Raw genomic sequence first — 16,036 nt, forward strand, 5'->3', positions numbered from 1 at the left:
ATTTTAGTTGTTGTCTCGCCATGTCGGAGGTATATGCGGTCATAACCCCAATCTTGAACGATCTTCAATTGTTGCATGAATGGTCGTCCCAAGATGATCTCATAATTGTTCTTTTTGTCGAAATCGACTATTGCAAATGTATGCTCATACTCGATCCTGCACGAAGTGACAATCACTTTTTCTAAGAGTCCTAGAGGCTTCTCCATGAACCCATCTGCCAATTGCAGTTTCATTATGGTATCCCTCAAAGCTGGTTTTTCCCATTTTTTCCAGATTTCCTTGGTGGCGATAGCAACTCCCGCTCCACTGTCAAGAATAGCTTTGGAAACTACTCCTTGGAATTCTACTGGTAGCATGGTGTTTCCATCTTCTCCCTCGCAATATTCTCAAACCTTGTTCAATGGTACTGGCCTAGCGTTTAGTTGAGGCCTGTCCAACTCTCTGATCCCTTCCTGTAGCTTCAAGGTGGGGTCTTTCACTCCAAATTTTTCTAGGAATTTACCTAATGTGGTCCACATGTTTGGTCGTAACCTTAGGAGTTCTGCTAATGTGATTGTGCATGCCACAGGAGTGGACAACAACTCAATCAATCCTTGCGAATCTATCACCTTGTAGAAGAAAGTCTTTGAGATGGGATTGCTCTCACTTCCGACTTAGCTTCATACTCTCCTAGGTAAGAGGGTAAATTTCTCAACGAGTCTGGTTGGCTGTGCCCCGAACTAATTGATCCTTGGTCTCCCCCTTGTGAATGTATCTCAAAGTTCATTTGTGATCTCGCCTCAAATTCTTCAATAGGAGGTAAGGTTACATTCTTTTCTTTTCTCGTGCTATTCAGGTGGTTACTTATCCTATTAGCCTCATTGGCCTCACGGATTTGCTTCCATAGATCATCTAGACCGTTACAGCCCTTACCTATTTCTGCCAATATTTTAGGCTGGAACCCGTCACTTGTCCCATCTGTGGTATTTGGCACTATGATTGGCTCTCCTCTGGACTCATAGGCATTAGTGAGTCTTTCCTTCATTTCTACATGTTTCTCTAAAGTTGGTTGGATAGGGGTTGGAGCTGGTGCCTCATGCCAATTTACAGGTTTACCCAGCGGGTCTTCCATCAATGATTGAGCTGTTTCGATCATCTTTTTACACATATCCAACCTCTGTTTTTCTATTTCTGCATATGGATAAGTCATCCACCTTTGCTCTTGGGTTTGGTTCTTTTTATGTCTAGCTTCATAAGCTTTTAGAAGTGCATCCAACTGCTCATTTACCTTGTCAGCCAGTACAGATCCTCCTGATCCTGCACTTTTGGGCTTTGCTATTTCCTTGGGTGCTATGGTTGCTGTGGTGTGTGAGCTTAAGCTAGCTAGATCCTCTAACCGCTCCAATCTATCCTTTGTATGTTTCAACTCCTCGGATAGGGCTGTTTGCTCTCGTTCCTTCCTAGCTTTCCTACGCGCCTTTCTAGCTTTCCAAGTGCTTCTTTGATTTTTCGGTTCTGAACTTTGGGCGTCGGTTTTTGGTTCTTCAACTATGGGTTCGTTCGTCCTTCTTTGAGCTTGGGCTCGTGTTACCGCCTGAATAGGTATGATTGTTTCATTTTCCGATCCCCCACTGGAAGGTACTGTTTCTAGCATGTTCAAGGTGGTTTTTGCTCCTTTGCTCGGGTTTTTAGGGCAATCGGGAATCAAATGAGTAATTCCACATTCTGGGCAATACGCATTGACTCTAATGATTTCATCATGAGGACAGTCTCTCAGCCAATGGTCTCCACCACACTTGTAGCAGGGTCCCTTGGGTTGTTGAGGTGCTCCTTGAGCTCCTCTTTGTTGGTATGCATGTCTCTGTCCGCTCATGCCTCCATTGGCTATGAATAACAATGTTCGTTCATCTAAGCTATATCTTTCTTCTCCTGCTGCTTGTGCAGCAGTTGGTGGTCCTGTATTTCCTATCACACTCCATGGTTCTGGTGTTGAGGGTTCTTCCGGTGGATAATAGACAGGGTTTGCCGCATATCCATTGGGATCTTCATAATATGCATGCATAGGTATCAGAGCCTTATCCTCTGATTCAGTTATTGTTGGTGTGTATCTTATACCAACTGGTCATAATCCTGGTATGGGTGGTTGTTGCCCCAACACCGGTTGTGGTCTTTTCTAAACCTACAGGTCCTGGTAGGTTGCTTGCTTGATATCTAGGCATCGGTGGAACTTGAGGGGAAGCTACCGGAGCTTGGGGAGCATAAGGTCTCTCTCTCACATATCCCTTGTTATAATAACATTCCTCGGTCCCATGGTTTGTCCATTTTTGTTCAATAGCACACTACTTGGGCTGTTTAGCTTGGGGTTTGGCGTACAAGTTAATCTTTTTTAGCACTTCATCTACAAGCTGCTCCTGGTTTACAGCTACTTCTCCTTTCGGTGTTGTCTTAGAAGACTTGCTTCCACTTTGTTGTGAAGACGAATCGTCATCAAGGTCCTTGAACTCCCCCTCTTTGTAGATCGCACAATTGTCCACTAGGTAAAGAGCTTCCTTGGTCAACTCATTCAACGTAGTGCTCCTCTTCATATGTAAGTCTTTCTGGAGATCTGTATTCCTTAGTCCTTGGATGAATATCAGCATAAGTCGACTGAGTTTGCAGTTCTTCAACATGACAAAACTTAACATATCTTTTTAGTCTTAGGGCTGCCTTTCGTACATATGCTCCATCTTTCTGTTTGAATTTATGGATCTGTGAGACGATATTATGAGCTATTCCCCTTTGTGAGAATTCCTCGATAAACTCGTCAAACACTTCCTCCATAGACTCAAAGTCTCTACGCTCTACAGAGTCAAACCAAGTGGCCGCATCATCCTCTAGGGTTAGTCCAAACCCTGCAAATTGGGTAGGAAAGTCTAACACCTCTTCCGCTCTAATTACACGCACAAAGGCTGCTACATGATCTCTTGGGTCTCTGCTTCTTGTGTATTTCTTGTTTACCCATTTTTGCACTTGAGAAGGTCTAATTCTTCGATGGTCTATAAACCTCATCATTGGATCTCCTCGTCCTAATCGATATACCTCCTCAGGTCTTGTGTAATAGGTTGTGGTGATCCTAAGCCATAATTTCTCATGGTTCTCGCTGGAGGTGGTTCTTCTCTTCGAACTCGCTCTACGGGTGGTCCTCTAGGCTCTGTTGACCCTTGAGTCGTTGGCTTACTCTCTCCCTGATACCTTGAATAGAGTGGTGGTTCTTGCAAATCCCTTAGCCCTCATGCGGCTTGATAACCATCTCGGTTTCGGTCTTGTTACAATGTTGCACTCTGTCGAAGCCATGCCTGCAATGATGGCTGGTTTGTTGGTTGGTCTTGGTTGTTGAATGCTTGCGGTCGGGTGGAATGTGAGGTAGCGTCATACTCATCTGAAAAAGGATTCGTTGACTTGCTTGGGGTGTAGGTGGCTCTTGGCACTTGGCACTTCCTCAGGTGGAATGTAAGGTAGCGTCATACTCATCTGAAAAAGGATTCGTTGACTTGCTTGGGGTGTAGGTGGCTCTTGGCACTTCCTCAGGGGCATATGCTGATGCTCCTGGACCTGTTGCCCTTTCTACCTCCTCTGGGAGAATAAGTTGGTATTCTCGCCCGTATCTATCAACAAAAACTATACCCTTCCCCGTAGCAGTTTCATAAGAGAATAAGTAAAGAACCTTGTCTTTGCTTAATTCGTTTACGTATGGTTCTTTGCTGCAAAAGTAAGAGACTATACCCTCACTCTCATGCTTGTAGATTCCCACGTTCTCGTTATAAGTTGGAACCCTGGTTGTTTTCTTATCATACATAAAAATAGCTCCAGGCCGATCAATGTTTGGCGGCGGTTCTTGAGTTTCTGAAACCATTTTTCCTTTCGCCACGTTATCTCCATATCTGTTGTAATCTTTAGGGTTACTAACTATCAGATAGTGGTTCCCCTTTTCATCTCGGAATCTATCTCCATCATCATAGACTCAGATTATCTCCAATATTTGAGCTGGCCTCTCTTCGATATAAATGCACTTGCGTCCTCGATAGTTAGAATAGACTAGGGCTCCTCTTGAGTTTGTTCCCTTTAAGAAGATCACAGTGAGCTTGGAATCATTCAAAGGATTTTGGGAGGTGCTTCCTCCTCGCATAGGTCCATCATAGGTGAAACCTCCTTGCTGTTGACTACCCATCATGAAGAAAGATTTGTCTGACGAAATGTCAGTATCACTACCTTCCTCAATAATCGGTGCTAGCGGATCTAGCCTTGCCTGAGTTACACTCTCTTCGGTGGACACTAAGCTACCTTGGTCACCTCCCACCTTCTGGTCTCTAACAATGTATCTTCCTGATCTTAAATTCATCAAACTTATCAATGCGCTTTATCACAAATCCAACCACTCACCTGGCAAAGTGTCAGTTTCTGCACAACTTCTTGCTTTGTTGCTGAATATACTTGTACACAAGCGTTTTAGTTTCGGCAATCGATTCAAAGCATTTATCTGTTAGAGGTTATCTTAGTAATGATTGGTATAACTGGAGAGTTAATCTCAACCACTACTATATTTTATACACTGCTGATGTTCTGGATTAGGTCTGTTAATCTGAAATTGTACTTCCCTCGGATGTTGGTCAATTTACGCGAAAAAGTATGAATTCAGTCTTTGCTTCCTTCAATGGGCAAACAAGGTCCAAATTCACTTCTGAAAGAAGTTCTGGAACCCTTAAGCCAAATGGAATCTCACTGTCTATGCCCGGTCAAATTTTCTTTACAGTATGCCCCAATAGACATCCTACGTGTAGGATGTCTCCTGCTTTGTTTTGCCTGGATTTTTGCACTGTGGTTTCTCCTTGTTGTGTTGAGCCTACAGCTGCTTTTACTTTTTGATTTGGACACCTATTAGCTGGTCAATGAGTCAGAAACCTGTTCCGACAGCCTGTTGCTGATATTGATCAGTCTAATCAACTCCAATTTGGACCAAAATTGACTAGGAGGCTTGCCTTAGGCTATACAACACCTGGCTATGCTCACTGTCAAAGTCTGGCTTCAATTTCTTGCTTTAGACATCCTACACGTAGGATGTATTTTTCATCAGAATGGCTTCAAACTTAAAGCCGAGGCTCCCCTTGAGTTGCTGATCACTTTGGTATACTCAAAATTTGGTTTGGAGTCCAAAATCAGTCAGAAGACATCCTACGCGTAGGATGTCTTTTAGGCCTGTTTGACCCCAAACTTGTCCCACAGCTTCCCCTTGATGTCAGTAACCCAGTGGTATGCTTAGATTTTGGTTTGGATTTCAAAAGTCCCAAATTTCAGCTGTTCTTGCCTTTTTTTCCAGTCAAAAGTGCTAAAGTCCACTTTGAACCCAATTTTCTCACCCAAATGAGGTGAAACCCCTTTCAGTCACTCACTATATCATGCAAGACATGCTCATGCAGCCATCTTATGGTTTTGGTCTCAAAATAATGTTTTGGCACTATTTGGGTAGGATGTCTGGCAGTTTCAGTCTATCTGGCCTATCCTGTCAAGATATGGTCAAATTTCCACTTTCCAGTTGAAATTAGGGTAAACCCTACCTTCTGAACACACTGGTCAACTCAAAATCCCAAAATTCCTCCCATATTAGCCTGTAGACATCCTACGCGTAGGATGTCTCCTGGCTTGAAATTAATTTTTTTCCTGACAGAAATGCTTCTGATGCTCTGTAGATCTATCAGAAACACTCACAGTAACTTTTGGACTTCAATTAGGCTTTCAAACACACTTTTGCTTCTTTTTGCATCTTTTACAAACTTGTAATGACTTTACAAAGCAAGTATACATGCATGAAATGCTTTAGATCCTGAATCATGATGTCCTACTTACTCTACTCCTACTTATCATGTGAAATGGTGTTTTTGGTTGCTTTTTGGCCTCTCTGGACCCTCAAGCTCTCCTCTCACCGCTTCTACCACTCCAACTCCTACTCAAGAACTTGACTACTACCTAAAACTACCTTGGTCTACCTAATCTACCTAAGTCGAAGGATCTAGGCCAGACACACGCTTTCCAGACTCCCTCTAAGACCTAGAGAGTCCTCCACCCTCTGATCCTATCTAAATGTAAAACGAGACTCTTGGCAAGCAAAAAATCCCAATCCTCACCTACCTAAGGTTTTCGTCCCCGACAGCGGCGCCAATGTTGGACGGATACGCCACGACGGATGTCAGCACAGCGAGAACTCACCTAACATGTAATGTCAGCTAAGCACGAAGCTCGACCCGCAGGCGCGTGGAAGCAAGCATAAGGTGTCAACCTACACTCGACCGACTCCTAACTAATTCCTACAGAGGTCTCTACCAATTGTCTAAGTCACAGCCTTCAAGAGTGCATAAGAGGAAACTTCCTACAACGCTTTCTAGAGCCGAACACCCATCAAACAATCTCGAAACACCATAGAACTTGAAGGAAACCCTACTAACACCAATAGGTCACTCTCCCTAAGGTCTATGAACCAAAATCCCAACCCAAACACCTGGTGCAGAAACACGTAGGATGTCTGGCCGAAATCTGCAGGTCTTCGTTTTCGAAATCTGAAGTGCCTAATGTGTAGTTCTACTCAATGTGAACGCGTGGATATGCTGCAATGCAAAATCGGACAACGTATGCTCACCCAAACACCCGATGAAGCTCGTAGAAGGAGCTCGCAAAACCGGACTGTACGCGCGCAATGTAGGTATCGGCGCGTAGCTCTCGTCGGGGGCAACACGTTGCACTTCTCCGCACTCGATTCCGACCACCGGAGCACAGGTAGCGTCAAGATGAAGCTCACACACACTCTCTCTCTCTCTCTCTCTCTCTCTCTCTCTCTCTCTCTCTCTCTCTCTCTCTTCTCTCGTACACAGTACGCTCACTCACAGACTTCAAAACTTGTTTTTAAAATGACAAAAGGGTTTTTTTTTCATTAAGGTCAAAAAGTGGTATATATACCTTACAATTTCTCAAACCCTAAAGTTCCAAAATCAACCATATACTCAATCTACTTATCAAAACTGGGATACAATCTGGAAACTTCTGTAAGTCCCAATATTTACAAGGTGAAAAATCAGGTTTTCCTCAATGAATGAATAATTACAAAAAATAATAATCCTTCGAGTAGTTAGTGCCATGGGGTGTGTCCAGCTTCTAACAGCAATGTTCACGTTTTCTTCTGCCGTTTGCATTGTTTGATCCTTTCTAGCACTACTGATTTTCTATGTTGTAGAGACACATCTTCTTCTTCTTCTTCTTTTTCATCATCCGTTTCCATCCCCTTACTTCTTTTTTCCTCGTGTTTCTATTGGCAGATTTTTTCTCGTTGTGCATGTGCTTCTTCCATTGTTCTTTGGGCTTGGGTGATTAGGATGGCCTCTGCCGCTCGAGTTGTTCTTTTCTTCAGTCTTGTGTGTCTAAATGAAAACTCGCTCCATGTTCCTCTTTTGAAGATTGATATTCGGAAGGAGTACATGTTTCTTTTGACCCTGCTTCCTCGTTGTTTGGTGCATCGAACTCCGTCTTCTCATTGTCAGTGTCATGTTGCCTTGAGCTCTACCGTGTTTGTTTGATTTCTGACTTTAGCCTCATGGATGGTCTTGCTACTGGCTTTACTTCTCTTTTAGATTTGTGGATCAAATCTAGTTGTGCTTCTGCAGGTGGTAGATCTTCAATCATTCCCAATGCTTGGTAGGCGATTCGAGCCAGCATTGGTCTCTTTTGGCAACCCTTAGGATTTGCTTCCACTATGTTGTCGAGTAGGTAGTTGCCAAAGTCATAGATGACCGTTCTTCTTTCTGATAATCCCATTGCCATCACCACTGCCATGTGCAAAAGTGGTTCAGTGTATCGCGGTGGCTTTTGTACTTTGAAATGTTGCGATATGAGGCGCAACGGCAATTCTGTATCTGAGTATATCAAATCTTGATAGGTCGCTTTGTGTCTTCTTTGCTTCAAAAATGCTTTGTCATTATCTATTGCTTTGGTCTTCTGCAATAGATTGTGTGTTCCCTACTGCTACAGATGGAGAGCTTCATTGATTATCTCCGTAGTGATTTTAACTTTGATCGTAGCCTCCATATTTGTGCGTAAGGGTGACTTCTCCATTGTACTGAATAGAGCTTATGAGTCCGTGAGCTCTTCTGAAATCTGTTCCCCATGGCGGTAGTCGTAGGAAACTGTCTAATTGTAGACACTTGGTCCCTTCTTGCACTTCAGACTTCTGGTGTAATGCCCACAATTCCCTTGGAAAAATGGTGGTCTTTACTATCTCTCCGTCTGCTGCCTGAAACCTTCCAATGAAGATGTTTGTTGATATTGTTTCTAGCCTCTGTTCTGCAATATGGGCTTTCTCATTTGAGGATATTTCTATGCTCTCATATAGAGTTGCTTCCCACTCCCTTTGTGCTTTTCTATAAGGCATCCTGAGGCCAGTTTCAGATTTGAAAATAGGATTTAGCAATTGATCAAAACGGTTAGAAAGTTGAAGAAAACGCAAACTTTGACGATAAAATGAAAAATGAGCATAACTTTGTCAAAACTATCCCAAATTTGACCAAATTTCAGCAGTGCATCTAGGATTACTATAATAACAAGGTAATGAGGTGACAAATGAATTCTAGCTATGAGGTACATGGATCGCGATCCATGTTGAACACCTTTTGAAGATCTGGTGATACCAGTTGGTAGGGCACATCAAGGTGGTGCCTTGGTCCATTTTTTTTGGGATTTGGATCATTGGTTTGGTACCTAGGTCAATTTTTGGAAATTATCCTTAGGCTTGGAGAAATTTGGCATTTTGATGTGGATTTTGGAATCCAATTGACTTGATACTTCATGGCTAGGCTTTGTTGAATATTCTGAGCCAGATGATGTGTATTTTTCTCTGATTGGGCAAAGAGGTACATGGATCGCAATCCATGTTGGGAAGGATTTTGGGAGAACCTTTTGCACACATGTTCCTAGAGGTCTTCCTAGCACACTGGTGAAATATTCTCAAATTTGGATTTGTTTTTCCTTTGTTTACTCAATTTCCCAATTTATGGCCATGTTTTTCCCATCTTGACCATATTGGTTTTTGGAACCACTTTTGGGCATTTCCTTTGATTGACATCTAATAGTGCCTTGACTCTGGATGATTTGTGACTGAATACCACTGTTTTGCCTATCTCCCCATCAACTTTCATCAATTTTTGAATCCATATGGAGGGGGAAATTGGTCCAGGCAATTTGCATGACTTTGTAGGTATTATTTTGCTTTGCTTTGACCACAATTAGACATTTAATGTCACATCTCGTTGATGCTTGTGTTTCACCCTCTTCTAGACTCCCTTTTGTTTTAATTTGCTTTGGAATAAAGCCCCAAGATGTTTCAATTGTTGCTCTGGCTAGTGGGGTAGCTTCATATCTTGCTCCTAACCCTACTCCATAATGTTTTTGCTGGAAATTGACCATTTTACCCTTGATTACTGCCAGATGACCATTTGCAGACTGAAGGTAACAAATTATTAGGTTTTAATGACTTTAAGACCTCTTTTTGTGACTATTTTTGCATGGTCAATTATACTTTTGCATCCTCCAGCCAGTGATCATCTCCTGCCCTGATTTTGTCATTAAGGTACATGGATCACACCATGTTGGGAAGCATCTTGCAATTACAACTATTGGAGCTTGTTTCTGGGCTTATGGGGAACTTACTATGCAATTTTCTCTGGTTTTAGGGTGTGAGAAACATGGATCGCGATCCATGTTCCACCCACCCCCTTTTGCAACTGTTTTTGCATATAGTGATTCTGCCAACTACCAGGGGTCTGTTGATGAAAAGGTTTTGGTTTTGGGTAAGTTTTGAGCTCCCCCATTGGCCTTGACAACTTGCAAAATTTGTGACTTTGATATGCTCTGATCTATTGCTTTAGTAATGTTGGTGCAGTGTGGAGCATACACAAGTGTTCTTGTAGGGTTAATGATCATACCTGACAACTTTGGTGGAGTAAGAGCTACCGAGGTGGTTGCAAGAGGCAGAAACAAAGCAGGAAACTCTACGCTCTGTACCTCTCTCTCTCTCTCTCTCTCCCCCCCCCCCCCCCCCCGAATGCAAATGAGCTTATGTTGCTCCATTTGGCTATATGTTCCCAATCTATCCGGAATGCCTCATTCATACCTACCTCCATTGATCACACTTGCTGTTCATATCACCTGCAATTCAAACCGTTCTTCATTCTGATATTCAGTCGACAAATGGCCTTTAATATGCAGTTTTGATCTTTTAGAAGTTGGCTCAAAATCCGTCGTGTGCCGAATCTTTCCATATTTGCCATGTTCGAAGTCCTTGCTTTGAAGTTTTTGGTGTTTGCTTTCAAAAGTCAATTATGACTTTCTTGGCTCTACTTATTAATTTTTGTTTTTAGCTTTTTAGTGCTAAAATTAAAGAAAAATTACTTACAATTATTATTAATTGGCCAAAAATTTGCCAAAATTAGTGTAATCACTCATACATATATATTCTTAAATCGGCATTTAGATGGTGTCAATATGGCTCATGATTATGCTTGCTAAGAGTTAAAAAGCTTTGAAAAACTGTTAGAAGAAAAGAAAAAGAAAAAGAAAAAGAAAAAGAAAAAGAAAAAGAAAAAGAAAAAGAAAAAGAAGACAATATATACAAAATGATGAGTATCTTGCTGTTTCCCCCCCTTCCTAAAGTGAGTCGCCCCAGACGAACATGTGTCAAAGTGCATGGGTACGAAGTATGTGTCTATGCATAGCCGTAGATTATGGCTCTATGATGCGAATTGAGAATATGCATGGGGTAACAAAGTGCTACACAAGATATGGGTTTTGAACAATAAGTTCAGTGGCTTTCAATGGTAAGGTTAGGTTGAAGCTGCGTGGTAAGAACAAAAGTAGTTGTAGAAGACGCGCTCATTCTTTAATAGTGGCATCTAGAAGTTGTGTCACAACATTGCCTTTTGATTGCAGGCTTTGTTTTGGATGCCACTAAAGTTGCTTTGATGTGGACTTCAAGGTTGAGGCATCCTATGAGTGAGTCTCATTTGGTTTCCATATCCAATTGACTTTTTTTGGTTGTCAATGATGTGAGTGGATAGGCCTGGTTTGCTTGACAAAAACCTTGGGTGGTTTGTTGATGGTTGGTTTTGGTTTATGCATCGTGGGTGGGACTTGCATTGCCATTTCGTTTGGGTATTCATAATTTTGTCAGTCTTGTTTGCATAATGGACTTTTCTGCCCAGATTTTCCTGACCACCTTTTGAGAACATCTCTAGATTGGAGCAGGTGTTGATTGGAGAGGTCTCCATATGTAGTCTGATTGTACAAATAGTGTGGCGTAAGATTTGTCATCTAGCATGAGTTGCAAGATATTATTTTGCCAATTTGGTTGGGATTAATAAGTGCGCATCCACGACACTCCCAGAATAACTGCTTCGTAAAGATCCGTATCCTCAACCACATGAAACTAATGAGGATAAACTGTTCTATCAATAGTTATTGGTAAATTTACATGTCCTAGGCTGTTCATTGTGCCTTTGTTTGCCACTTTAAACCTCATAGTATTTGGCGTTAGAGGTTCCTTTGTTAATTTCATGAAAATGGAGTAGTTGACAACATTTGCTCTTGTTCCAGTGTACACTAATGAATGCTCGGTGGTGCCATTGGCAAGTTTCAACATAATGCATAGATCTATGCCACCTAACCATGTGGACTCCATTTGTATTGATGTTATGGGAGGGGAATTGGTACAATTGTTCAGTTGGTCATTTCTCTAAAAGTTTGCCTGCTCCTTCCGCTTTAATATTCTGATTTTTGGCTTCTTGCTATGCATGTTTTCGAATGTTATGGGCTTGAATTTTGCGCTGATTTGCTGCATGTATTGTTTGGAGTTCTTCTGGTGTCAGAGGAAGAAGATATTTCTTTAATCTGCAACCAGTCATCCAATTAGGCATCTCCTCACATGCCAATGTTGCAAGCTTGATGGTGCCACTTTGTGATATATCATGTATTACAAAAGGTCCCATCCCTCGCTTTTTGAGTTTTTTGGAGTGTTGTTTTAGGCTATACACCAAAATGTAATCCCCTTTTTGAAACTCCTTGCTAATCACATGTTGATCGTGGAAGCTTCCATTTGCCTTTTCTGAGCATATATCCCGGCAACCCCTCTCACTCTGGTTTCGTCTAATTGCTCCAGGGTGTCTAGTCTCTCCAATAGCTCGTGTCCCATCCATCCTAATTGTGTTGCAACCCGTAATGTTTTTATTACAAATTCCGTGGGTAGAATTGCATTAATCTTGAACACAAGGTTAAAAGGAGTAGTCCCGATGGAAGTTTTAAAAGCTACCCTGTAAGCCCCTAATGCAAGTGTGTAGCTTTTGATCGCAATCATTTCTTGAGCCGCTGACTATTTTGGTGAGCATCGTGCATAGGATTTTATTGGTCCTCTCGGCTTGTCTGTTAGCTTCTTGTGGGTCACCATGAATTCTTCAAGTAAGCTTTCAATGACGTTGTTCATAAAGTGTGTTCCTCTATCACTCACTATTTCAATGGGTAGACCATATCTGGTAAAGATATGTTCGAAGAGGAACTGAGCCGTAGTTCGTGCATTGTTTTTCTGTGTTGCCTTTGCTTCCGCCCATTTGGTCATGTAATCTGTTGCTACTATTATGTATTGTGCGTGTGTCCTGTATGCAGGAGGTAAGATCGGGCCAATAAAGTCAATGCCCCATTTGGCAAAAGCGCGGACTATAGTTGGTTCTTGAGATGGCTCTCCTTTGTAAGGCTTTAATAGGCTCACATGAAAAGCATTGTGTATGAGCCAATGGTTGGGCCACTTGAGTTGATAGGCCATCTCATTGATTGGCCTAAGAATCTGGAAGGGACCATAGTACCTTTTTGCTAACTTAGCATAGTACTTTTGGTGTCCCGTAGGATTCTTGCGCGTCGTGTGCCTTAATCGAGCTTTGGAAAATTTAAGTAAGACCCAGTCATTTTCTTTAAAGTCTTGGGCTCTTCTGTGCTTATCAGCAGCAACCTTTTGCCTTTGCTGTGAGATAGAGATAGCATCCTTAACCTTTTGGAAAGATTCTTGTAGGTCTCGGCTATACTCATCTGTAGCGAAGATCTTCCCGTGTACTTTAAGTAGCAGGGGACTTTTTGATCTTCCCTTAATTACCTTGAAAGGTGCTTTTCCCGTGGAAGTATGTACAATGTTATTGTAAGCATACTACACTAAGGGTAAGTACTTCTCCCATTGGGACCTTTGATCTACTTCCGTTACATAGCTTTTAGTAGATCAAGAATTGTTAGGTTAGCTATTTCACTTTGGCCATCCGTTTGCGGGTGATAGGTGTAATGGAATTAGCCTTTTAATTAGAGTTGGAGCGGAAAGTGAATAACATATTGATCATTTCCTTGAGCATTCCTTGGTGTGTAGATGTAGAATGAGAAAGAGAGTGCCTGGATGGAGAGAGCAACACTAACAGATTACTTCATTAACATGGCCTGAACAATACTTGTAAAAGAGAGTGAGAGTTTAGAGAAAGTGACACCGATAGAGGATCGGATTAGTTGGAGCCGGCGGTCCCCCCTCCAATAGGCATTTGTATTATAGATTCTTACATGATGGAAGACTTGTTTACAATACAACTTATTGTGTTCCTTGAGAGCTTCTTGTTGAGGTGAAGATGGCAAGCTTCAATCACCAAGCATTAGCATAACAACAATAAACATGCTTACTATAATGTAGCATTGTAAGCATCGACAAGGTTCATACTATCCTTAAGCTGTATTTCTTGCATCCATATAGCATCTTCAAAAGGACAATTTTTGAATTTAATAAGATACCGTCGGATAATCTTACCATGTCGTAGTACCTTGTCTTCATGCGGAAGGATAGCTTCGGGTTGTAGCACCTCTTCTTGGTCTTCAACTTCGGGTGGGTCTTCAATAATTGGTTCACTTGGTGGATCTCCTTTGTAGGGCTTAAGTAGGCTCACATGAAAAGCATTGTGTATGAGCCAATGGTTGGGAAATTTGAGTTGATAAGCCGTCTCATTGATAGGCTTCAAAATTTGGAAAGAACCATAGTATCTTTTTGCTAATTTAGCATAATACTTTTGATGGCCCGTAGGATTTTTGCCCGTCGTTTGTCTTAATTGAGCCTTAGGAAACTTAAGTAATACCCAATCATTTTCTTTGAATGTTAAGGCCCTCATGTGCTTGTCAACAACAACTTTTTGCCTTTGTTGAGAGATGGATAGAGCCTCCTTAACCTTTTGAAAAGATTCTTGTAGGTCACGGCTATACTCATCGGCGGCGAAGATCTTCCCATGTACTTTGAGTAGCAAGGGACTTTTAGGTCTTCCCTCAATAATCTCAAAAGGTGCCTTTCCCGTAGAAGTATATACAATATTATTGTAAGCATACTCTACAAGTGGTAAGTACTTTTCCCATTGTGAGCATTGATCTACTTCTATAACATAAGTCTTTAGTAGATTGAGTATCATAAGATTAGCTATCTCACTTTGGCCATCCGTTTGTGGGTGATACGCTGAAGAGAAGTTCAATCTTGTTCCTAGATTTTCAAAGAGACCTTTCTAGAAATTATTGGTCATTCTAGGATCTCTATCTGACACAATGGATGTGGGTAATCCATGGTGTTTGAAAATTTGTGATATGAAAAGAGTTGCCATTTGATGTGTCTTAATAGTCTTTTTGTCCATATTACCATATTCCCATGGATAGACTTGGGTAATCCAAAGATGAAATCCATGGATATACTTTCCCATGGTGAATTTGGGATAGGCAATGGCCGGAGTAATCCAGGTTGCTTCCCTCTATCATACTTGGTCTTTTGGCATACTACACATTTTGAAACATAATCTTGTATGTCCACTTTTATGGTAGGCCAATAGAAGTACGTCTTTACTCCTCGGAGAGTAGGTTGAATACCTCTATGCCCCACGTATGGAGGAGCATGGGATTCATACATAACTTTCTCACGAAGGTAATGGGTAACACATAGCCTATTGCCATGGAGAAGATAACCTTCCTGCAAGGTGAATGGTTCCTCTTTCTTCCCCAAAGCAAGGGCTGACATTATATCTCTAAAATTAGGGTCAATAGCATACTCATCTATCATAGAAGATAGATCATTGTGAGTAGCTATAGACACCGCATTAACTTTTGGTCGTCGTGAAAGTGCATCAGCCACTTGATTGTGCTTACCAGCAATATGAGAAATATGAAAATTAAATTGTGAAAGAAAATTTGCCCACCTCATTTGTTTGTCAAAAAGCTTGGTTTGCGTCATGAAATACTTGAGACTTTGGTGGTCAGTTTGTAGGATAAATGGAGTCCCTAATATGTAGTGCTTCCATGTGTCTAGGGCATGTAGAACAACTAAAATTCTTTCTCATAATGCCCTAGACTCGTTCATCCGTATTGAGCCTTTGGCTCTCATATTCTATGGCATGCCCTTCTTGAAGCAAAACTGCTCCAAGGCAATCACCACAAGCATCACATTGGACCTCAAATGGCTTTGAGAGATCGAGAAGCATGAGGACTGGTCGAGAGGTAAGCTTCTCCTTGAGCTTGTCAAAAGCATTTTGCTCCTTAGCAGTCCATACATACTTAACGTTCTTCTTAGTTAAGTCACTTAGTGGTCCTGCTACTTCGGAAAATTTTGCTATGAAGCGTCTATAGTATGCGCACATACCAATAAAGCTTCTTAGCTCATGTAGATTCCTTGGGTTAGGCCATGCTTTTATTACCTCTAACTTTGATGGATCCATATGGATACCATCTTGAGAGATAATATGACCTAAGTATTGAATCTCTTGAAGGAAAAATTCACTTTTCTTTTGGTTGAGAAAAATCTTATTCTCCCTTAATGCTTGAAAAATCAATTGGAGATGTTGCTTATGTTCCTCCAAAGACTTGGATGTTGCTTATGTTCCACCAAATACTTGGAGTAGATGATGATATCATCAAAGAACACTCCAGTGAATTTATGATAAGGTCT

Source organism: Adiantum capillus-veneris, chromosome 28 (assembly GCF_014529385.1).
Source record: "Adiantum capillus-veneris isolate H3 chromosome 28, ASM1452938v2, whole genome shotgun sequence".
Lineage (NCBI taxonomy): Eukaryota > Viridiplantae > Streptophyta > Polypodiopsida > Polypodiales > Pteridaceae > Adiantum > Adiantum capillus-veneris.